General features: G+C 36.3%; 1 long non-coding RNA gene across 2 annotated transcripts in view; it reads right to left on the bottom strand.

Moving 5' to 3' along the window:
* The window catches only part of LOC123385436, a 554,832-nt gene that overhangs the window by 60,474 nt on the left and 468,542 nt on the right, over positions 1–25,816 (bottom strand). The gene's annotated exons all lie outside the window — the stretch shown is intronic.

Raw genomic sequence — 25,816 nt, 5'->3', positions numbered from 1 at the left:
ATTTAAAAATCTCAAGAAAGGTCATTTTTGTAAAACAAAACAAAAATATGAAAACTATAAATCTAGCCAGAAATTGACTCCAAGAACAAATGTTTTAAAAATCCACCTGACCTTTACATTTGTTTCCTTTCCAATTAATATGTGCCAAACCAAGGCACAAAATTATAAAATTTAAACTACCTTGGTAATACTCTAAAAGGATGCTAAGAAAACTCAACATTTCCAATAATGTATTTATCAGAACATTTTTTTCTAAAATGTAAACTGAATGGTTTACTATAAAATATTTTTAGGGGCTCCTGGGTGGCGCAGTCGGTTAATCGTCCGACTTCAGCCAGGTCACGATCTCGCGTTCTGGGAGTTCGAGCCCCACGTCAGGCTCTGGGTGGATGGCTCAGAGCCTGCAGCCTGCTTCCGATTCTGTGTCTCCCTCTCTCTCTGCCCCTCCCCTGTTCATGCTCTGTCTCTCTCTGTCCCAAAAATAAATAAACGTTGAAAAAAAAATTAAAAAAAATAAATAAATAAATAAATAAAATATTTTTAAAGCATAATTCTTAGTACAGAATAAAAAAATAAATTTATATTTCAAAATCCAGCTGTCATATAGTGAAAAAAAATGCTCAAGCTTGTTAGCAAAAACATTCATCTGTAAAGCATCATCCATCCAAAATGGTTAATAACACAAGCAATAAGTCCATTATCTAAGGGGCTACTATTTTATATGAACAGAAAACAAGAAGACACAACTAAAATGCATCAAATAAGTGAAAGAGTCATATAATCTGTATTCTGCCAATATAATTTCTCAAGAACTGGTAGAGTTCTGGCAGAACTAGTAAGCAAACTTTGAATTTAATTGGGTGTGGAACAGGTTACTAACATTAAAATGTAGCCAAGTAACTAAGGTCATTCACAAACAAAAACTCTCTGTCCATAAAGGATACTTTTCTAAGGGAAAATTGTTGCAACTCTACTACACATTTCATTATTATAATTGGCATTTTACACTAATATAATCTGTAAATTTCCTAAAAAAGCATAAAGCATGTAACACTTCCCAAACTTATTTGGCTGTTGTATTAGTTTCTTATTGTTGCTATAACAAATTATCACAAACTTAGTGGCTTAGAACAACACAAATTTATTATCTTACAGTTCTGGAGTCCAAAATGTGCCATAGGGCTGTGTTTCTTCTGAAGACTGAGGGAAAAATCCATTTCGTTACCTTTCATAGATTCTAGAGGCTACCTGCATTCACTGGCTTGTGGCCCTATCCTCCATCTTCAAAGCCAGCAATGCAGCATCTTCCAATCTTTCTTTCTGTCCCTCTGCTTTTACTGTCACATCTCTGACTCTGATCCTCCTGTCTCTCTCTTACAAGAACTTTTGTGATTACACTGAACTCACTCATATAATCAGAATAATCTCCCTATCTCTTACACATACACAAAATCCCTTTAGCTATGTAAGGTAACATATTCTTAGATTCCAGGGACTAGGATGCAGTCATCTCTAGAAAACCATTATTTACCCAATCACAGCCTGGCATCTTTATTTTTTTTTTTTTTCATGCAACTTTCATTGTAATATTGCTGAAGTAGAATTCTGTAAAACAAAGTTTGGGAAACTTGTATTTTTATAAGAAAATGGACAAGGTTCCAGACTGGAAGCAGAGGTGAGAAAATGAAGAATAAACTGTATTGCAAATACCAATCTATTGTGGAAAACCATAATTGCTGGAGTCCTGTGGCTTGTGACTTGAACCAGTTGTGTCAAAATGAATAGTCAAATGAGATAAGAAAAAACTAGGGCACTAGAACCCTGTCTTGGCATGCTTCCAGATTCCTTAAATGCTATGTTAAATGTTCCTTAAGATGATTAGAGAATTATGCAAAAGTGTAATAAAGGAAGAAAAGATAAATGTGAGTACTATGACCTGTTGGATTAAAGGAATTTATATGTTTAATGAGGATGGGACATGATGCATAGTAATGAGGGATAATTAGAAGATGGGATTTGGAAAGTTCATAAGGTTATGTGAGGTTGATGAGATTTGGGTATCTTATGTCATGCTAAAAGCATACTCCCTTGGCTAAGCCAACACACACACACAACAAGTAAAATCTAGCTTCAATTAAAAGGAAGCATAGTGTATAGTGGTTACTTGTCCATGATCTAAGGCCAGGTTCCCATGTAAAATTGTAATTCTGCCTTAACTGCCCTTTACCTCTATAGAACAGTTTCCTCCCCTGTAAAATTAGAAATATATCGATGCCATATTATTGGTAAAGATCAGATACATTACATAGCTTGAGCTCAATACATTTTATCTATTGTTCTTACAATTGCTCTGGTTTCTGAGGAAGAAAGTGAAAGGCAACAATGACAGAAAAAGATGACCCAGAGCTAAATGTGAACATGTCTTCTCCTGACCATATCTTCTCTAACAACAACAAAAATAGGTAAATGTGTGGTTATACACATTCTAGAAGGGTGAGATTAAAGAAGGAATAATTCTCCTCTGACAATCTTAACTGATAATGTGAAATCACTGTTCACCCTACATCCATTAATAGAATATAAAGAAGGTCTTGAAAAAAGTAAATTCCCTTTCACATGACTCACAAATATTAGTATATTTTGGAATCAGCTTGGGATATTAAAGAATACTGGTTCCTGGTTCCCACTCCCAGCCATTAGTATTTACTCATTCTGGGGGCATATTTGGCATTGATATCTATACAAGCTCCCTCGGTGATTTTAATGTGCAGCAAAGATGGAACCATTGCCCTTGCTAGTTAAAGAATTGTAGCTAATGAAGAAACATAGAGTTTGCCATGGAGCAATGTGCTTCAGGTCTGCACTTTATTACTTTTGAGTTCATACTAGTGTCTAATTCTTTGAGTTGATACAGATATAGTATACTGAATCATATTAAATTACTGGATATAACTGCTTTGACTTATAAAAATGGTAACTTCATATGCAGTGATTTTGAGTAGTGTTTTTACAGAACAGCTTTTGTCCTAAACAAATTAAATGTCCATTAATAAAAAAATGGATAAAGAAAACATGGCATATACATACAACACAATGTTATTCATAAAAAGAAAAGAAATCTTGCCATATGCTACAACATAGATTAGCCTTGAGGATAATATAAGTGAAATAAGCCAATCACAGAAGGATAAATACTATGTGATTAAACTTCCATGGTTATCTAATAAAGTTAAACTCATAGAAATAGAAAGTGGAATGGTGGTTTCCAAGGGCTAGGGACAGGGAGAAATGGAGAGTTGCTCTTTAATGTTAATAGAGTTTCAGTCATGAAGATAAAAAAAGTTCTAGAGATCTGCTATATAAAATTGTGCTTATAGTTAACAACATGGTATTGCACGCTTAAAATTTAAGAGGGTAGACCTCATATGTGCTTTTTACCACAATAAAAAATGTGCTATGTAGTAAAAACTAGATTTGCCAGAAAATACAGTACTCCTGCCACTTCTGCCACCTATAATGTCTTCACTTTGAATTCCATCTGTAAGAATCTTATCACATCTTGAAATCCTAGTTTCAATGTTACATTCTCCATCAGTGCCTTATGTTGCATAACATCATGACCCTTGTCCATGGAGAGAAGATCCCAGGGAGGTGGCAGTGACAAGAAGAAAGGACATGGGCTACTTCTAGAGGATGATCAAAGACTTTGGTGAAAAATTTGTTCAGAAAACTAATGAGTGATAAAAGGTGGAGAATAGAACACTTGTGAGAATGAGGACAGAAAGTGGAAATAAGGACACTGAATTTCCAAAAGTTGTATAATAACAAAGTGCAAGGACAGGTGCAGTGGGAGAGGTGGGAAGTACAGCCCCAAGCAACACTGCAGAGGATGAGCATCTCATTGACAGCATTAAGATTAGCTGAAAATAGAATGAGGTGTGCATGTTGGGAAAGTTTGGTAAAAGCATAATATTGCTGCAAGCAATTAGATGTTCGAATTAAATTATGCTTACTGCCATTATATTTATATCCAATTCAAATTGTATATAATTAAAGGAACTAGCATAAGAGATTGGCATAAGCTGTTTTCTTAGCTTCCTTCTTGGCACACGTTATTGAAGGAAACAAGAAGAAAGTGAACTAAGAAAACAGGGCACCAGTCCCTATTTGTGCCTGAGTCATGGAGGTCCCTGTATAGCAAAGGAGAGTAAAAGTGTGAGGGTCTATAGCACACTCAAAAAGAGGAATACCTCATGTGGGGGCAAAGAGGGATAGTTTTTATAGATTCCAATCGCCACCAGATTTTAGCTCTCCTCCCCAAACTCAAGCATGTCCTTCTCCTGAATCAGAGAAAAGCAAGCATGACTGCAGACTTCATGTCTTCAGTGTTCTAGGCCTGAGAAAGAGACAAAGACAACTTTTTATTACTAACCTTAATTACAGGTGGTCATACCTCTAACTCAAACACCTTTGTACTTCTTCTATGATACTCATTGCCAAACTGTAAATGCACTTTGATTGAGGCATCCTGGGACCTCAGCATTACCAGCTACAGTGAAGGAGAACCAAGACCAAAACAGGTAAAGGAAAACCAAACCAGGAGCACAGCTGGTCCTGTGGGTTGGTAGCTCCATTATGACATGTGGCGATAAGAGATAAGGGTGATGGAGATACCCATTAGAAGCAGATCACCCACAGATCACAACTGCCACTGGGACAAGACAGAAGTGCATTGGGTGGATATATTCTACCGCTATGTCAGTGGTTTAGTATTTCCAGGTGATTAGAACATGAAGAGCAGATACCTGGTTACCAATTTGGAGTGTGTAAAGGACCATACTTCTGGGAAAAGAGGTTTATTAGAGATAGGTTGGGTGCTGAGAAGGTGTTCTCCAAGACTCGGTGGGAAGTAGCAGTACTAGATAGGCAGAATCTCCAATTGAGGACGCTGGCAGTTGTGTTTTGAGTACATTTGTGCCAAGAGTCATCAAAAGTACACTGGATTTGGGGTCCGAACCTATGTCTGCCTACATACTGCCTGCTTTTGTCAAGAGGATATCAATGACTAAAACATCCTAGACTGCTGGAACTAGGAATCAGTAAATGAAGGTAAAAACATTAAAACCATAGTTAGTTTTGTACAATAATTACCTTATGTGTTTAGCATATTTCTTATACTAGACAGTAAACACCTTGAGGGCATGGATGATGCCTAATATATATTGAACCCCTGAAGATACATGTGCTTATTATAAAATTGGAAGATAAAAGTACAGAAAATTGTGGAAGTTCCTCTACAATAATAGTCAGGGCTTCCGGATGAATTTATATCCAATTCCGTTTTTCAGACACATTTCTTCTTGAATTATAATTGTTACATCACTGCCATCTGGCATTTCATGGCTAAGCAAAGCACCTTTTCCAGAAAGTAAAAAGTCAGTGGTAATAAATAGCAGCTTGTGTCCACTGTGATGCAATAACATAGTTTGTGGGCATTAATTCATTGCCTTAAAATGGAAAAAAAATTAAATATAAGCATTAAAAAACAACATCTATCATGATGCATAAAATGCCAAACAGGAATGGGTGTGACAATGTATAGAGTTTATTCAGGGTATGATGACTCCAGTCTGGTTTTGTTTTTCAAATGCATTCAACACTTTTCCACCAATGCAATTTTGCTTGTGCAGCTCCTTGCTGCCTCAGGTCCCTCCCACCAAGCATTACTGTTGAAAATTCTGCCCATATTTCAGGCCTCAGTCAAATGGTATCTCTTACATAAAATTTTTTCTGATCCCCATATCCATGAGTGGCATCTCATTCTTTTTTTTAAATGTTTATCTTTTATTTTGGAGGCAGAGAGAGCAGAGCATGAGTGGGGAAGAGGCAGAGAGAGAGGGAGACACAGAATCGGAAACAGGCTCCAGGATCTGAGCTGTCAGCACAGAGCCCAACACGGGGCTGGAACTCAGGAGCCGTGAGATCATGACCTGAGGCGAAGTTGGATGCTCAACCGACTGAGCCACCCTGGCGCTCCTCATTCCTTTTTTATTGACACTCATCCTTATCCATTTGTCTAAATGTCAGTGGCCCCTGATCTCAGTGTTTGGGCCTCTTCTCTATCCATGCCATCATTGGTAAGTCATCTCATCCAGTCACAAGAGTTTCAATCTCATCCATAATTATTGAGTTCCCCATTTTTCCCCAACCTTGACCTCTTCTTTGATGCAGCCAACTGTCTACTATACATCTATACTTGTATATCAACAGAAATCTCAAATTTAACATGTGAAAAACAGAACTTTCAATATTGTCCTCCCAAATTATCCCCCTCCATTTCTCTAAACAAGAGTTATTTTTGATTCTTCTTTTTCTCTCAAACCACACATCCAATATACTCTGAGCAAATCTCCTCAGCTGCATCTTTCAAATGAAAAGAATCAGGGAACACTTATCTTTCCACAACCACCAGAGCCTAAGGCACCGTTTTCTCAAGCTTGGACCTCTGCCAGAGCCTCCTTACAGACTATTCAGATTCCACTCCTTCTTCAATCATTCTCCATGGGGCAGCTGGAATACTTTTTGACATAATACTTTTTGGATGCTTAAACCATACAAGTGAATCTCATCACACTTAAGACAAAAGCCTAAGTCCTTTATAGCAACTATAAAGCCTTATGTACTTCTCCCCCAGGACTGTCTTCCAAACACCTTCCCCTGCAACTCACTTATCTCCCCATGAACTTACCTCCTTGCTGCTCTTTGGACGTCAGGATTTACCATACCTTTGGGCCTTTTCATTTGCTTTTCCTCTTACTGAAATGTCTTTCTCCTATTTCTTCCTATGGTGGTCTCCCTCACTTCATTAGGTCTCTGTCACATGCATTATCTTTTTTTTTTTTTTTAGTTTATTTATTTGAGAGAGAGAGAGAGAGCACAACAAGGGAGGAGCAGAGATTTTGGGGGAGGGGGGAGAGTATCCCAAGCAGGCCCCATACTATGAGCATAGAGCCCTACATGGGGCTTAATTTCACAAATCGTGAGATCATGACCTGAGCTAAAACCATGAGTTAGACACTTAACCAACTGAACCACCCAGGCACCCCACATGCCTTATCTTCTAAGAGGCCTTTCCTGACTTCACATTCTAAAAGAACTGCTCTGACCCTTTTATCCTTATCCTAGTTTGTCTCCATATAATTTACCTCTATTTGGAAACATACTTCATATTTATTTATTGACTTGATATCTTTCTAACCCCTTTGTAATGTTAGCTCTATTAGGGCAAGACTTCTGTTTGGATGTTAATATCCCAACATCCAGAATGGTGACAGACACAGAGTAAGAATTCAACAAATATTTGTTATATAGAAGCTTCTTTAAAACCTATTTAAAGTGTTTTTATTTCTCATATTCAATTAAGTGTATATTTAATCTTCCCTGGAGTACTATAAGCTTCTTGAGGGCAGGAAAGGTGTCTATCCATGTATCCTGGACAAAATCGAGCATTTGGCTTTTACTTCATGATACAGGATAAATATATTTTGACTAAATTTATTAAATAAAAATAGAGATAGTACTTGGAAGTTTAGCATTTCAAGCTAAGACGGTTGAAAGCTGAGAGGTAGTCACCGTGGAGTGATTTTTATAGGTTCTAGAAGAAAGACATGGTTACTTGATACTTCAGCTGAGGAACCCATCCTCTTAAAAACTATGGAGAGTAACTAAAATACTTGAGCAATTAGTTACTCTATTAAGCCTGTGATATAGAAAGAATTGGAGGTGAGGGAAAAGTACAGATAAAAGATCAATTTAGAGAATGTTACAACAAACTAGATGAAAAGTCATGAAACTCAAATAAGGCAATGCCAATGAGTCAGAAAGAAAGAGAAAACTACAAGAGGCCCTTTGGAAGGTTACTTGGTACTGATACTGGATCACCTGGTCACATTTCCAAGATGAAATACAGGGAAACAAGAGGCATCAAAATAACTTTAAAGTCTGTACCTAGATAACAGAGAGGACAATTATGTCGATATAAATTAAAAAGTTAGGAGGCGTAGTGCCTGGGTAGCTCAGTTGGTTAAGCTTCTGACTCTTGATTTGGCTCAGGTCATGATCCCATGGTTTGTGGGTTTGAACCCGACCAGGTTCTGTGCTGAAAGCTTGGAGCCTGTTGCTCCTGTGTCTCTGCCTCTCCCCTGCTCGCTCTCTCTCTCTCTCTCTCTCTCTCTCTCTCTCTCTCTCTCAAAAATAAATACATAAAGTAAAAAAAAATGTTAGGAGGAAGCAACAATATAAGGGGAAAAATTAATGTAGTTCAGACATTTGGCATGAGAAAAAAATGAGGCGAATGGGTAAACACATAAAGACAAACATGGGAAGAAATTCATAAATGATTATTGTGCAAGGACTAAAATTCTACCTAGATCCATGTCTAAGATATTGCAACCAAAGAGAGATGATGGGTGGACATTGATCCCAACTTCTAAGAGCTGGAAAAGATGAAAAACAGTGCTCTGAAACAAATGAAACCCTTTATGATCACTATATTGTACCTTACATAAAAAGCTTAAGTTAAATGGCTTTACAAAAAAAGAATAATCTACCACAGTGTGTTGGACTTCAGTGTAACTGAATCTTGCGGTATCAACATTCTGCTGTTAAAAAGGCACTGTATCACCAGACGTCTGGGTGGCTCAGTCCGACTCTTGATTTTGGCTTATGTCATGATCTCATGGTTCATGAGTTTGAGCCCCATGTCAGCCTCTGCACTGACAGCACAGAACCTGCTTGGGATTCTCTCTCTCTCTCTCTCTCTCTGCACACCCCCTCATGCTTTCTCTCTCTCTCTCTCTCAAAATAAATAACCTTAAAAACAAAATGAAACAAAACTGATTAAAAAAATTTAAAAATTAGGAAAAAGGAACTACAGGCAGGGGAGTGGGAAAAAAAAGGAAATACGACCTATGTCATACTAAATTCTGAAATTCTTCTCTTAAAAAAGAAAAAGAAAAAGAAAATCACTGTTCCATGTTCTAGAAGGAGATGTAAAGAGAACCACATTAATTTTAATGTCTTTAAAATGAAATCCAGGATATGTGAGTTGCCAGGCTTATGTGATAACGTGAAAACACATCTGAAATTAAAAAAAAAAATGTTGGGGCACCTGGTTGGCTCAGTCAGTTGAGCATATGCTCTTGATTTTGGCTCAGGTCATGGTCCCAGTGTTGTGGGATCGAGCCCCACATCAGGCTCCACAATGAGCTTAAAGACTGCTTAATATTCCCTTTTCCTCTCCTTCTGCCCCTCTCCCTTGCTTGCACTCTCTCCCTGTCTCTAAAAAATAAAAAAAAATTAAATTAAAAATAAAATGTTGAAGTTCCCTATGAATGTGCATTTATATAAATAATTTTAAAATGCACAAAAAGAACATGGTTTTTCTGAGAATGAGAATCACTCTGTTATCACAGAGATTTCGTTAGTGATGCAGTATGTCTTAGCTTTGCCAAACATTACCAAGCTCCCAACTGTCTCCTTAGAGTTTCAATTAACAGCCTTTGTGATGTGGTTATCAATTTTTGTCTGATGTAGCCTCCATTCTATGTCTGACTCCTCTATAATATTACTCTCTAGGTAAAGTCAATGTAACAAAACACATGTGTCTTTATTTCTGTTAAATCTCAGAAGTTTTGACAGGTAATAATTTTATGTTTGTGGTTTTATTGCACATTTTCAACGGTCTTGGATATATCTATTGGTGTGTCCTGAAGTAATCTATTCATATATCATCTATTGCTTCCATTTCAGTCTAGAAAATTTGTTCAATATTTATCACTTCCAGGTAAAGTTTTTGACAAAACTGTGTCATAGATAAAATTTGCTTTTCTAATTTTTTTCACATCTTAGGGCCCTTTTAATTTGAATGTTTTGTTTGCATATCAATTGCCTATGTCCACACTGTTCAGAGGACATTTAAATATGCTTGGCCTGCACCCACAGACTGCACATGAATCTACATCACATGTTTCAAAGGGTGCTTGCACTTTTACCCAGAAATTTCTCTGATCTCCACTTTCTTTTTCATCTGCCAATAATCTCCCTCCATTTTCCCAGACTTCAATGTTAAGAACAACTCCCTCTGTAAGTACCTTCTTAACCTGGCAAACCTCCTTGTCTGAGACAAAATTTCCAAAGGTGCTCCATCTGGTTAATAAATATAGCAAAAACCATTCTGATAGTTTGAAATTGTACCTAGCTGTGTGTGCCATTGTAATTAATACACATTACTTACTGTGAGATTCCAGTAATTCCAAACTAATCCTTTATTATAACTTATAAATTCTGAGCATTATGTAATTGTATAATTAGCACTATGTAATTGTTAGTTGCCATGATTTTCATTGTAACCCTCTCAATTAAGCTATATCAGGTTACTGTTCATTGCACCTGAAAGATATCTTTGAACATCAAGAAGAAGGCACACGTTATAAGAATCAATGCAAACAGAGAATTGAGAGAGACAAGCAAAAATTTTATCTTCGTAGATTGTTATTTTATAGTGGCATATACTGCAAACCAACATAGTGTCACCTGTTCTATTTTTCTCCATTGGTAGGTAAATCTGGGAAGTATACAACTCTTCCCACAATATTTTTGGTGATTCATAAGCAAAAAAGTGGTTACAAAAATTACTAAATTTATTTTTTTTTCAGATCCATCACTTAGAAACAGTTTATAGACTTAAACTAGATATTAGAAGTTCCTGAAGAAAGTCATAGTTTCTCAATATACCTTGAGCAACTGGAAGAGGAGTTGTAATGAAAGTCATCCTTCAATGTGGCCACCTCTTACCAACTCCCATGAACACAATAATAGGTGACATCAGTTTACACAGTCAGGTATAAATGCCTCTGCTATACAGGCAAGATGAAACAATCCCTATGACCTGAATATGGTCTCACCTGCATTATACAATCAGAGAACATGCTGATCATAGCAGCAACAAAACAGTTTCTCTCACACCTGGCAAGGAAAAAAAAAAAAACACTGTTCCTGGGACCCCCCAGAAACCATATTGTAACTCGATTATCTGTGTCTGAATCACAGAAACCCTTAATATATGGCACCAGGAATTTTTGGTCACCTTTGGGAACCTGATAAAAACACCATCTTAAAACTATTTTCAATTAGTTCTTACATTGATGGTAACTTCAGTTGGGCTCACCTGACAACAGGAACCAAGGTAAAAAAATTCTCAGGAACAGGATCCCAGAGTATAATTTGGTGGAAAGATTTTAGAGGCTTTTTTTTTCACACCACACACTAGATGATAGATAGATAGATAGATAGATAGATAGATAGATAGATAGATAGATGATTGTTAGATATTTGATAGATGATAGATAGATAGATAGATAGATAGATAGATGATAGACAGATGATAGATAGCAACACGATCCCCAGCTAAATGAACAAACATTGTATAAAGTTTAAAAGTATTTCTGGGTTTCGAAATTAAGCACAGCAGAAAATGAGAGTTATGGATTTCAAAAAACATTGCACACTCTTTTTAAAGCTTCAGTTGGAATATTTATGTGTAACCTCCAACACTTTTGTACAACTGTAAACACAGCATGAGGCAATATAGAGACCCTATACTGGAATGCCAGCAGATAGACTGTTTAAAAAAAATCTATGCCCATGGAATTTACTCATTTCATTTCTTTAAGAATCCTTATATGAAAATCAATATAAAGTCTCTGATTTAGTTAAACTCCATTGTTAGAAATCTAGAGATGGTTCTATATAAGTGATGTATTCTATTAACAAAGATTTATTAATCATGTTACAAGTGCCAGGCAATGTCCAAGGTGCTGGAAATATATCATGAATAAAACAAAATAAAATTCATATCCTTAAGGAGTTTACATTCTAATTGAGAAATATAGAAAATAAGTTATATAAGATATCAGTTGCATATAGGCGCTCCTGGGTGGCTCAGTCCTAAGCATCTGACTCTTAATTTTGGCTCAGGTCATGATCTCACAGTTCATAAGTTCAAGTCTTGTATCAGTCTCCGCACTGACAGTGTGGAGCCTACTTGGGATTCTCTCTCTCCTCTCTCTGCCTGTCTCCCTGTGTCAAAATAAATAAATAAACTTTTAAATAAAAAAAAGATATCTGCACATTGGATAATGGTAAATACTATGGCAAAAAATAAAGTATGGAAGGGGTGGAGTGCTGAGGAGAGAAGGGAGTTTGAAATTTTAAGTAAGGTCTCTGGGGTAGAATTTACTAGAAAGGTGAACTAAACAGGACTGAAACCAAGTAGATGTGTGAGGAAAAGCATTCAAGGCAGAGGGAATAACAAATGCAAAGCCTTGAGGCAGGGTCATGGCTGGTATGAATTAAGAAGAACAAAGAGCCTTTGGAAATGTATGGCAATGAGCAAGGGTATAGGGAGAATAAGAGATGAGGGTCTTACAAGCCATTTAGTACATGTTGGCTTTACTGTGAGTGAGATGATAAGGAGAAATGTTTTCAAGAAATATTTTGGTTACTGAGCTAAGAACAGACAGGAAGCAAGGGCAGAAATAAGGAACATGTAGAAGGCTATTGAGTTGAGAGAACATGGTAGCTTGAACCAGCATCTTAGAAATGGAGGTGGTAAGAAGTAGTCATATTCTGAATATATTTTTAATGTAGAAACAAAAATGTTTTGCTGACAGATTGGGAGTGGGATGTGAGAGAAAGAGAGGCGTCAAGGATGCTAAGTGTTTGATCTGGGTAACTGGGAGAATGGCTGGAGTTGTCATTTAAAGGGAGGGAGTAACCTGAAGGAGAATCACTTTCAGGAGTGGAGAGGAGAATGGAGCTTAATTGGGACACATTGAGCTTTCTGTAACTATGACATAACAGAATTGAATTGTTGCTGATTGAGTGAGGAGACATCTAGGTGAGAGATATAAATTTGGTTGTCACAAGAATGAAGATAGTTTTTAAAGCCAGGACATTGAGTAAAATCACCAAGGTGTGAAAGCAAAGGGCAAAAAGAAGAGATCATGGAATTAAGCCATGAAGCACATCAACATTTAGAGGTTGGAGAAAAGAGAAGGGATAGTTAACTAAACAAAACTGAACTGAAAAGGGTGATTAGTGAGGTATGAGGAAAAGTGCAAGCATGAATTTGGTCTTAAAAGTGAGGTGAAGAAAATATTTCAAGGAGATAGAGATCAACTCTATCTAAAACTAAATGTTGATCAGTCAGTAGGAGTCATTGGACATAACCCTCTATAAATTAGAAGTATTAGAAACTGTAAGGCATTTGTGACATTTCCAAGAAACGGGTTGTGAGTAGGTGAGTTTGTTCCAGAGAAAACAGGTCAAGGAGAACAAGAGTGAGTAGGTATATATAATTTTTTGAGAAGTTTTGCTATAGAGAGGATCAGAGAAATGAGAGAGTCAATAGAAGTAGATGAAGTAGGGTCAAGAAATATTTTGTTTTAAGATGAGAAAGAACAGCATGTGTGTATGCAATAGAAATGATCCAGTTGAAAGCATTATCAACAAGTCAGCTAGTAAGAAATATCTGTTCTAAGAAATGGTATACTTCTTTTCTAAGAGTAGGTTAAAACACTGAACCATCAATTGCTGATGAAGAATAAAAATTTTTAATATATTTTTATAATACTAAATTGAAAATATAAATGGCCCATTTTTATGTCTTGTCTTTTTTCAGTGTATCAAAGAAATATTCATCATTGACCATTATTTTGCCCAAAAAATGTTCCACAATATCACCTGCCACCATGAGCAACTTGCCTGATGAGCACACTTTAAAACAATTCTTCAAAAATATTTGATATATTCATAAAGGCCCATATAATAGGAGTTCTGATCAGGAATTTTCTCTAAGATTATAGTTTCTGGGGGAAAGAAGCAATGATGTTGAGGAGCAAGATGTTACTGAGGAAATGCAGAAATAGGGACAGGGGTGTCCTTGATTGATTGAGAATCAATTTGAGGTGAACAGTAGAATCACTTGGAAAGTTTAAGAAATACCGATACCCTGGATTCCTCCTCAAAATTTCTGAGGTTTACGTGCTCTTGGACAGGACCCAGGCATCTGAATTTTTGACAGTTTCCCAAAAGATTCTAATGAACTATATTTAAGAACTACTACTCAGGGCACATATTTTTGATAGCCATCTTCTAAGGAATCTTCCAAGATCTGAAGGGTGAGTGTCAGGGAATAAAGGAACCATGAGATGACCTTCTAACCTGCTCAAGATGTAGTGTGGTATGATAGGGTCTCTGGCTCAAGAATGACATTTATCTTTGTTAAAGTCCTATGTATCCACCTTAAAGAAGCTTGTGATTACCTAAACTGCTCCGAACTCTGTTCCTTATCTCTTCCCAGTTCTTCAAAACCTAACTTAAAGGTATGAATTGCAGACTAAATTATGAACTTAGAATATCTAAGAATATCTACCCATACTATTAATGGAAAGTAAGTTTTATTTACACTATCTGGTTGAGCAGAGACCAGAACACAGAAGTAAGATCCTAGGGATGTTAAGATGTGGATAAATAGCATGCTTTAATTTCCTATAGCTGTTTCTTTTTTTTCCTACGTTACTCTAACTTTTTCTTTGCTTCCTTTAGCCTCTTGTTTTGTTCTTTTTTTTACCATTCTCTTGTGTTTTTTCTTTCTACATTTATTATTGCCTTTTTCTGTCTTTCTTTTTATTTGGTGGTATCTTCTCTCACTTCCTTTATCACTGGGGGCAATAGCTGGAACAGAGAGATGGGAGGAAAGATAAGACTCTAGGAATGCAACATCTTGGAAGGTCCTTATAATCATTTAGGAAGCATTTCATAAAGAAGGGAGGTGCTAGGGGCACTTGGGTGGTTCAGTCGGTTAAACGGCCAACTTCAGCTCAGGTCATGATTTCACGGTTTGTAAATTCAAGCCCCAGTCAGGGTCTGTGCTGGCACCTGGAGCCTGCTTTGGGTTCTATGTCTCCCACCCTCTCTGCCCCTCCTGTGCTCATGCTCTGTCTCTCTCTCCATCTCTCAATAATAAATAAACATTAAAAAAAATGTAATAAAAAAAAGAAGGGAGGTTCTAAAACGTATTTGCCAAAGCAACAAAGACCAGAAAATAAGTCCAATGTAGTTGCACCATTTTCTCAAAATGAAGAAAACTAAGAAGTGGAAAATCACATACATCATATATTCACATAGATTTTAAATACTCTATTTGTTCAATAGATAATATTATTGCCTGACTCTATGAGAAAAAGTATGAAATAGTGATTCTGTTGCATTTTAAGTACCAGCATCTTCCTGAAAGAGTGATTTACAAAGCAATCATAGCATAATCAACATAAGCAGGCTTTTAGACCCAGTGCATATATAAAACAGATTCTTCAAAAGAAATTGCCTAGGATGATCACTGGGTGTTATATGTAAGTGATGAATCACTAAATTCTACACCTGAAACCAATTTTACCATGTATGTTAACTAACTAGAATTTAAATAAAAACTTGAAGAAAATAAAAAAGAAATTGTCCGGAAGTAAAGAGAAAAAACCACGCATTAACCACATACAGTGCTTAGTTTTAAGTCCTATCTACCTATTAATTTAGTACTTACTAAATATCAGTAAATAAATGAAGCTCTATAATAATTCTTAAAGAATTCTGATAAAAACATTTTTAAAAATTCCTTTTCACTCTTGACGTTATCACATCTCTATGATAAATCAGACGTTTTTCAAAGCCAGTGAGTCTTTGGGCAAAAAATGTTAGAAAGCCACAGCATAATTTAATTCATTAAAATAACTTAATTAAACATGTTGGTTGCATAACAAAAGTCACAGGCACCAGCTGATATAGGAGGCATCCAAACAATATGAAAAGGATTTAGGAAACAGGAAAAAAACATAGCTAATTGAGTTTCACAAAGGAAATTGTCTTGATGATTCCAATCAAGGCAATCATTTTATCCTTTGCCAACACTATTAACAAATTAAATTTAAATTGTTGAAAGAAATACAGCCAATTAACTATGAATTTAAAAAAAATGTTAGGGGCACCTCCTTGGCTCAGTTGGTTAAGTGTCTCACTTTTGATTTTGGCTCAGGTCATGATCTCAGGGTTCATGAGTTTGAACCCCACTGTGCTGTCAGCACAGAACCTGCTTGAGATTCTCTCTCTTCCTCTCTCTGCCCCTCCCGTACTCTTGCTATTTTTACACCCAGTGCATATATAAAAAAGAGACATTGCCCATACATTTGACATTTACTAAGTGTTTGTATACTGGGTTTCTTAGTTGTCTGCACCAAAAGACTGAACTGTTTTAAATTTTATTTAAATTGTATTTTACAGACATGAAAGACAAAGCCAATTATCTGTCCATTAATCATCCTCCTCAGTGGGAAATCCTAGAGCAGGGTCTCAATCTCTGGTCCACCAGATTTATACAGCCATAGAATGTTTCTGGTCATTTCATTTTTCCTAAAGGTGTCTCAAAAACTGTAACTAGGCAGGGGGTGTGTCTGCAGTATCAGCAGTGTCTCATTCCAGGACTGCTTCACACTGTGTATTACAACATAAGTCCTGCATGCATTTGAGTTTATGAGCCTTCCCTCTTATAGTGCAGAGTTTTATAATTGAAAGAGCTACAGTTATGCATCTACCTCAGCCTCGATTCCGGGGAGTATCTGTATGATTCTACAAGAATATGTGGTATATATTATTTTCTATTAAATCATTCCATTTCTTTTTTTTTAATTGCTATGTAATAAATTATCACAAATGTAGTGGCTTAAGATAACACACATTTTATAAGTTCCTGTGGGACAGGAGTTCAGGCACAGCTTGACACACTCTTTTGATAAGGGTCTCACAAGGTTGCAATTTAGATGTCAGGTGGGCCTCTCCTTTCTGGAGTTCAAAGTCTCTCACCAAACTCACATAACTGTTGTCAGAATTCAGGTCCTTGCAGTTATGGGACTGAAGTCCTGCTCTCTTGTGTTACTCTTAGCCCTTTAGGGACCTCCCTGGTTCCTTGCCACCTGACCCTCTCACAAGTCCTATCCTAACATAGTGCTTTACTTCTTCAAAGCCAACAAGAGAATCCCTTTGGGAAGGGCTCACTCCCCCTTTTAAGGACATTTGTTCAATTAAGTTAAGCCCACACAGGGTAATTTTTTGATTTACTCAAAACCAACTGACTTGGAATTTTAATTACAGTTGCAAAATCCCTTCACCTTTGTCATATAATGTAACGTAATTACAGCTATGACATGCCAAGTATTTAGAGGTTCCACCCATACTCAAGGAGAAGGGATTATACAGAAACCAGAAATCTTGGAAATTATCGTAGAATTCTGCCTACTACAATGATAAATGTCTTTCAGATAACTTTGTTTTATTTTTTTTCAATATATGAAGTTCATTGTCAAATGGTTTCCATACAACACCCAATGCTCATCCCAAAAGATGCCCTCTTCAATGCCCATCACCCACCCTCCCTTCCCTCCCACCCCCCATCAACCCTCAGTTTGTTCTCAGTTTTTAAGAGTCTCTTACGCTTTGGCTCTCTTCCACTCTAACCTCTTTTTTTTTTCCTTCCCCTCCCCCATGGGTTTCTGTTAAGTTTCTCAGGATCCACATAAGAGTGAAACCATATGGTATCTGTCTTTCTCTGTATGGCTTATTTCACTTAGCATAACACTCTCCAGTTCCATCCATGTTGCTACAAAGGGCCATATTTCATTCTTTCTCATTGCCACGTAGTACTCCATTGTATATATAAACCACAATTTCTTTATCCATTCATCATAGATAACTTTGTTTTACAGGATGTAAAAGTATGTTGACAGTTTTATATTTACACATGCATATTTATGTAGTACATAAAATATATAATATGTATTATATTAGTTTAGTTAAAAACATTGCATATATTTACATATATATGTAGGTATATGTGTGTAGATATACACACACACGTATTTATTTTTGCTGCTACTCCTCTTTCTCCTTTATTTGCCCTTCTTTTCTCTATCCTTCTCTTCCTCCCCTCTCCCTGCTTTACCTCTTTTGCATCAGTTAAAAACCAAGTAAGGTTAATTTATATAAATTTCCAAAAAGCAAGAGACTTTATCGTGATTTTGAGAAATTAGTCTGAAGTTTTCGATTTCATTCTTAAGAGAGCATTTAGAGCAACACTATGATAAACCATGTATTTATAAGTGAGATGAAGTTTACTTTTTACATTGGAGAGCTCTCTAAAAAAGAAACCACATATCCTCTTAATCGTGCATGATTACATAAAGAAAAATACACCATCTGTAAACCAATTTCCTCAGGGAAATTACGGACATTTTTAGAGGATTCACAATAAAGTGAAATAAAAGTTTGATAGAGCCAATTCTCTACTTTGTTCGATAGAAATCCTTGTTTAAAGAAAGTGGATTAAAGTGACTTTGCTCAATGTATTTGTCTAATGGATTTTCTCAAATTTGCAAAGCTTGAGAAGATAAAATGAGTAAGAAAGTGAACTGTAGAGATTTCCCTATCTAATCAGAGATTTAAAAGTCATTTTATTCATAAGTGTTCAGGAGTGGAAATTGAAGGGAAGATTTCACAGGATGCCTACTCTGAGATGGTAAGAGAAGCAAAAGTATGCATCATAAACTGAGCCACTAAGGGGTCCAAAGGAAAGAGCATCACTCAGCAAGTGTGAGTCTCAGTTAAAGGCCAGTTCTACTATTAACTAGTTCTGCCATTTAAGAAATGATCTCATTTTCTTCACATATGGGTTATGAATAACACTAACTTCTCTGTCCAGTTCTTGGGATTATTATAATTAACCATTATGATTTAATGAAGAGAATAATGGACACACATTTCAGAGAGAATTTGGGTATAGTTCTGCCTTTACCACTTTCTAGCTGTGTGGACCTGGGCATGCTATTTCTCTCGTCTTAACCTGAGTTTCCTCCTATGGAAAATAACACATAGTCTCGAGATTATTTTAGAGATTAAACTATTTGTATAAACAAAGTAGATAATCCATAAATTGTGTCTATTATTAAGATTATTAAAGTATTATTGAAATGTAAATTAGAATTATTAAAGCATAGATTTAGAAAGAGCCCCCCACCCCAACTAGAGCAAAGAATGACTTGTGGAATATATGCTACATATGTAAGAATACATGCAGGGGATCCACACTTTCGCACTCTCCCACAACTTCATTTCTATATTTCAAATCCAAATATGTAAAGCAGAGAAGACTGGGGAATGATTAGAATTCATTTTATGACCTGAGAATATTTTAAATGATTATGTATGGATTTTGAAATTATTATTGTTTCATCGCTGTGTCAGAATATAGCAGTCAATATTCTGTATTGATTTTATATACGGTATAAGGAATAAATGCCTTGGAATATCTTTCCTCCAACAAAACATTGTTTACGTTTTGTGACACTTTTTCTAGACCATTATTACCTCACATATAAGATGAGGAAAACTTATCTATGCTCTCACATTTTGCTTTAAAGTCTAAAAAATACTTTTTAGTAAGAAGGGATCTACTTTTTGTTCAAATTTTGTACAAAAATATGCTTAGGGAAATTATTTAGATGCCAATCAGAGTGATTCTTTGATAGATAACAGATAACATACTAATATCCAGGTATCAAGCAGAAAGAAAATAACATCTGAATCTACATTTTTAAACTGAGAGAGGGGACCCCCTCCCAGTCCACAGTGGTTTGCATATCTTCAGCATGGGAACTTTTGCTGTGAAACCTTCATTAAAATACTCTTGAACCTAAGCATAAGAGACTGTTAAAAACTGAGAACAAGCTGAGGGTTGATGGGGGGTGGGAGGGAGGAGAGGGTGGGTGATGGGTATTGAGGAGGGCACCTTTTGGGATGAGCACTGGGTGTTGTATGGAAACCAATTTGACAATAAATTTCATATATTAAAAAAAATAATAATATAAAAAAATAAAAAAATAAAATTAAAAAATGCTTTTGAAAAAAAAAATACTCTTGAACCTAAGTTCCTTCTAAGGAAGATGAAAGATATCTACTCTCTTACAATCACACTACTTGTTTTTGATGAAAACAAATCACAGACTAAATTCTGCCACTGCCATTTATAAGTCAAATCCTTATTGAAAAATGGGCACAAAAACACTCACATACCTTGTTCCTACCAGCTTGATGAACTCCCAGTTACATGTGTTTTGAGATTAAGCAACCATTTTTTGCAGAAAAAACATTTCTCTCCCAACAATATTTTAGAAGCAGGACTCAGTTAATCTAATATTTGACACAGCCAACCAAAATATTCTAACCCATGACTACATTAGGATTATGCCTTGAATGGCATTCTGAAAGGTGAGGAGTAAAAAGTTTCCCTGACTCTATTATCCTATTTAAGCAGAAGTGGAAAGTCTAAAACAGTTTACCAACAGGTACACGTTGAATACAACTAAGTTCACACTTAATCTACAGGCATACCCATTATGTTTATCATGAAGCTACTAAATTCACCCATGAAAATTCCCTTCTAACATCTATTTGCAGAGCCTCCCTCTGGTGTTGATCAGAGATAATGATTGCTGAAACACTAGTAGTTGCCTTTCAAGTAAATGTTACCAGCCCTCGTATGTAAAAAGTATACCTAACTGCTCCTTGAAGAAATTGAACTAATATGTATATAACATCCTACCTCCTATGATGAAAGGTTTTAAAACATACTTCCAGTGTTATAACACTTAGAAGCGTTTATCACCAACTGAGATCTATACACTCTAGACTCACAGCATCAGCTGCCTACTACACCTAAGCATTAGCCTTCTTTAGCCCCCTGTAGTCTATTACCAATACCACAGACAGAGTGATCCTGATTTCCCTTTGGTAGAAATTGAGAGCTGCTCAAAGAAAGGAACAGACCTTATCATCCCTGTGCTTAAAACCCTTCAGGGATTTCTCATCTCATAGGCAGTGCAAATGAACATTATCACCAAATCTGCGAGTCCTCTGACCTCTCTGGTCTAATCTCCCAGTTGTTTCCCCACTTACTGTGCTTGAGCCTCAGTGGCCACCTTAATGTTTCCTCAATCATGGTAGACATGCTACCACCTCAAGGCTGATGGACATGAAGTTTCTCTCTGCCAGGAGTTTTCAGTCCCCAGATACATGCATGGCTTGCTCCATCCCCTCCTGTAGAGATGAGTGCTAATCTCACTGTAGTGGTCTCCTGTGGCTGATGTAACCAATCACCAGAAACCTTGTAGTTTAAAACAATAGAAATTCATTCTCTCCCTGTTCTGGGAAATCCAAAATCATGGGGCCAAAATCAAGGTGTAAACAGGGCCATACTCCTTTTAAAGGCTTTGGGGAGAATCCTTTCCTTATATCTTCCAGTGTCTCATGGAAGCTGGGCTTATGGCTGTGTCAAGCAAATCTCTGCCTCCATGGTCACATTGCACCTTCTTCTGTCTATATGAAATCTTCTCTGTCTCTGTCCTACAAAGACATTTCTTATAACATTTAGGACCTATCAGGATAATCTCCCCTGCTCTAGATCCTTAATTTAATCACATTGGGAAAGTCTCTGCCATATAAGATAACATTTACAAGTCCTAGGTTTTCAAACCTGATGTCTTTTAGAGAAGCCATTTGTCAGCCTTCTCAGAGAGACCTCCTCAAACCACTATACTTAAAATCTCCACCCCTTTTTCCCACCCCACTTCCTCTACCCTTCTTTATTTTTTCCAATAGGATTTATTATCTGATGGCACTCAATATATTTACTCATGTATTTCTTATCTGTCTAGCTCCTTCAGCTAAAATGTAAGCACTATGAAGACAGAGTTCTTATCTGTTCTATTCATTGTTATTTCCCTGGCACACTGAACAATGTCTACTACTCTGCAAATCTTTCATGAATATTTTAGAGTGAATGGATGGATGAATGAATAAAGGAAAAGGCTCAAGTTCTTTCAGGTGAATGGAAAATGTGCTTAGTGGGTTAAAAGATGACCCCCTTCCATGGGGCACCTGGGTGGCTCAGTCAGCTGAGCATCCAACTCTTGATTTCAGCTCAGGTCATGACCCTAGGGTTGTGGGATTGGGCCCCACATCGGGCTCCATATTGAGTGTGGAGCCGGCTTGGGATTCCCTTCTTTCTCTCTCTCTCTCTCTCTCTCTCTCTCTCTCTCTCACCCTCTCCCTCTCCCCTTCCCCCCACTCTCTCTAAAATAAATAAATAAATAAAATAAAAAAAAAAGATGACCCCCTCCCTCAAAAGATTTGCACATGTCTTAATCCCCTGGGCCTGTGAATGTTACCTTAAGTGGAAAAAGAATGAATAATACATTATACTGCAAAGGTGTAATTAAGTTAAAGATCTTAAGAGGAGGAGCTTATCCTGGATAATCTGCGTCCTAAATCAATCACAGATAACCTTATAAGAGAGAGGCAGAGGACAAAAAAGAGAGATGCACAGAGGATAAGACATACAGAAGAGGAAGCAATGTGACCATGAAGGCAGACATTGGAGTGATGTAGCCATAAGTCAAAATGTGCCAGAAGCCACAAGCAGCTGGAAGTGGCAAGGAATGTATTCCCCTTCAGAGGGAGTATGGCCCTGCCGACACTGATTTATACTTCTGGTCTCCAGAATGAGGACAGAAGAAATTTCTGTTGTTTTAGGATACCAGTTTGTGGAAATTTGTTACAGCAGCCACAGGAAATTAATACAATGTGGGTATTCTAATGGCTTTCTGTAGCTGGTTGTTAAAGGAAGAAAGACTATAAACAGCTATATATACCTTATTTTTACCATAAGGAAAGTAATTCTTATCTTGAAACTACACCTAGAATTATTATCTGGGTTCCTGCCACCCTATGACGAACACAGACTCTAAAGTCAGATTTCCTGTTTTACTTGTGTCCTCACTTCTAAGGACCTTGGGGAGATTATCTGATCTCTTTGCCTCAGTTTTCTCACTGTAAAATAACAGTAAACCAATGCCTACCTCAGAGGTAGGCCTGAGAATTAAGAGTTAAGAATTATAAAGAACTTAGGAAACACAACAATGTCTAGCATACATCAACCATTGTGTCATTTTTTTGCTATAATTTTTATTATATAATAAATAAATAGAGCTTATTAGAAGCATCCTTGCTCTGAGATAACATTTTTAACCATAAGATTGACAAAGGTCAAAAAGAATGACAACACAGTGTGTTAAAGGGGGGAAGGGTATTCAGATAGGCACCAACACATATTGACAAAAGGAATACAATTGTGGCAATCTCGCTGGGAGGCAATTTGATGCTATCAAAAGTATAGACTTACTTATATTTAGGAAGTAACTTGGGTAGACATAGCAACACTGTTTTCTATACGAAGACTAGAAAATTTCAGCTACATGGGACTGGTTAAATTCAGGAACATCATTCAATTGACTGTTGTGAAGCTGATAAACAAATCAGGCATATTTTATATAGCGATGCTACCCAAAGTGATCTACAGATACAGTGCAATCCCTATCAAAACCACAATGACAATGTTTACAGAAATAGAAAAAAAAATCTAAAACTGATATGGAACCAAAAAGGATTCTGAATAACCAAAACAGTCTTGAGGAAAAAGAACAAAGTTAGAAGTCTCACACTACCCATTTTAGAAACATATTATAAAACTATAGGAATTAAAACAGTTTGATACTAACATAAAGACAGGCAAATAGACTAATAAAAGAGAATAGAGAGACTAAAAATAAATTCACCCACATATAGTCAAGGTCAACTGATTTTTGACAAGAGTACTGAGAATATACGTTGTGGGGAGTAGCCTTTTCAACAAATGATGCTGGAAAAACTGGATCCCCCTATGTGAACCTAGACCATCATCTTAAACCATACACAAAGGTCAACTCAAAATGTATTAAAGATTTGAAGACTTGAAACTGCAAGTTTCCTACAAGAAAACATAGTGGAAAATTTCATGACAGTGGTGTTGGCATGTGGGTTTAACATCTGGAATTTATAAAGATTCATATAACTTAGCAATAAATAATCCAATATTGAAATATGCAAAAGACTTGAATAGACATTTAACCAAAGAAGATCTACAGGTAGCCCATAAGGACACAAAAAGATGCTTAATATCATTAGTGATTAGGGTAAAGAAAATACAACCCATAACGAGACACTACTTCACACCCATTCAGACAGCTATAATAACTAATAATAATAATAATAATAATAATAATAACAACAAGTGGTAGCATGGATTTAGGGAAATTGGGAACGCTCATACATTGCTGATAGGAATGTAAAATGGTGTAGCCATTCTGGAAAACAATTTGGTGCTCCTCAAAAAGGTAAACATAGAATTACCACATGACTCAGCAATTCCAATCCTGGATGTATATCCTGGAGACTCAACAGATATTTGTACCTGAATGTTCAATGTCACATTATTTGTACTAGTCAAAAGTTGAAAACAACTCTTGTGTCCATCCACAAAAGAATGGATAAATGAAATGTGGTATGTATACACAATGAAATATTATTCAGACATAAAAGGGAATGAAGTTCTGATACATGATTCAATATGGATGAACTTTGACAACATTATGCTAAGTCAAATAGTTCAGACAAAAAATGACAAGTGACATTTGAATGAAATAAGTCAGACAAAAAATGACAAACCATACAAACGTATGGTTTATTTAGTTCATAAACACAGAAAATAGATTAGAGGTTAGTAGGGGTGAGGGATAGATGGAATGGAGAGGTTTTGCTTAATGGGTACAGAATTTCTGTTTGTATGATAAAAATGTTTGAAAATAGATAATGTGATGGTTGAACAACATTGTACTTATAATTAATGAATTGTACACTTAAAATATTTAAAATGACAATTTTTATGGTATATATATTTACCACAATGACAACAAAAAAATAAAAAGAAAAAGAAAAAAGAAAAGAGAATATGCCAGGAGGCAAGACCAAATTAGTGAAAAAAAACCACAAAACAAAACAGGCCCATAGATGACTTAATATACTGGAATTTTAAGGCATGGACTTTAAAACATCTGTAATCTAAAACTAGACAAGATAAGGCATAATCTTATTAAAGCACTGAAAACTATATAAAGGGGTGACTGGGTAGCTCAACAGGTTAAGTGTCAAACTCTTGATTTTGGCTCAGGTCATGATCTCATGGTTAGTAACATCAAGCCCCACCTCAGGTTCTGTGTTGAGTGTGGAGCCTGCTGGGGATTCTCTCTCTTCCTCTCTCTCTCTCTCTGCCCATCGCTCACTCACTCTCTATTTCTCAAAATATATAAGTTATTATTTCAAAAAAACTATATAAAAATAATTAAATGAAAACCCTAGAACTAAAAAATACTATACCTGAATTTAAGAATCAGATGATGGAGGATTAGAAACATTAGAAGATGGAATTAGCAAAACAAAAGATGGGTAAAGGAGCTCACAGATACAGAGAACAGATTGGTGGTTGCCAGAGGCTGAGAGGCGAGATGGGGGAGTGGTGCAAAATGGGTGAAAGTGGTCAAAAGGTAGAACTTCCAGTTCTAAAATAAGTTCTGAGGATGACTATAGTTAATAAATACTGTATTGTACGTTTAAAAGGTGTTATGTGAATAAATCTTAAAAGTTCTCATCACAAGAAAAAAATTGCAACTATGTATGGTGATAGATGTTAAATAGACTTATAGTGGTGATCATTTCATAATAT

The sequence above is a fragment of the Felis catus genome, chromosome B2 (genome assembly GCF_018350175.1).
Source record: "Felis catus isolate Fca126 chromosome B2, F.catus_Fca126_mat1.0, whole genome shotgun sequence".
Lineage (NCBI taxonomy): Eukaryota > Metazoa > Chordata > Mammalia > Carnivora > Felidae > Felis > Felis catus.
This window is presented reverse-complemented; position numbering and strand designations above follow the sequence as displayed.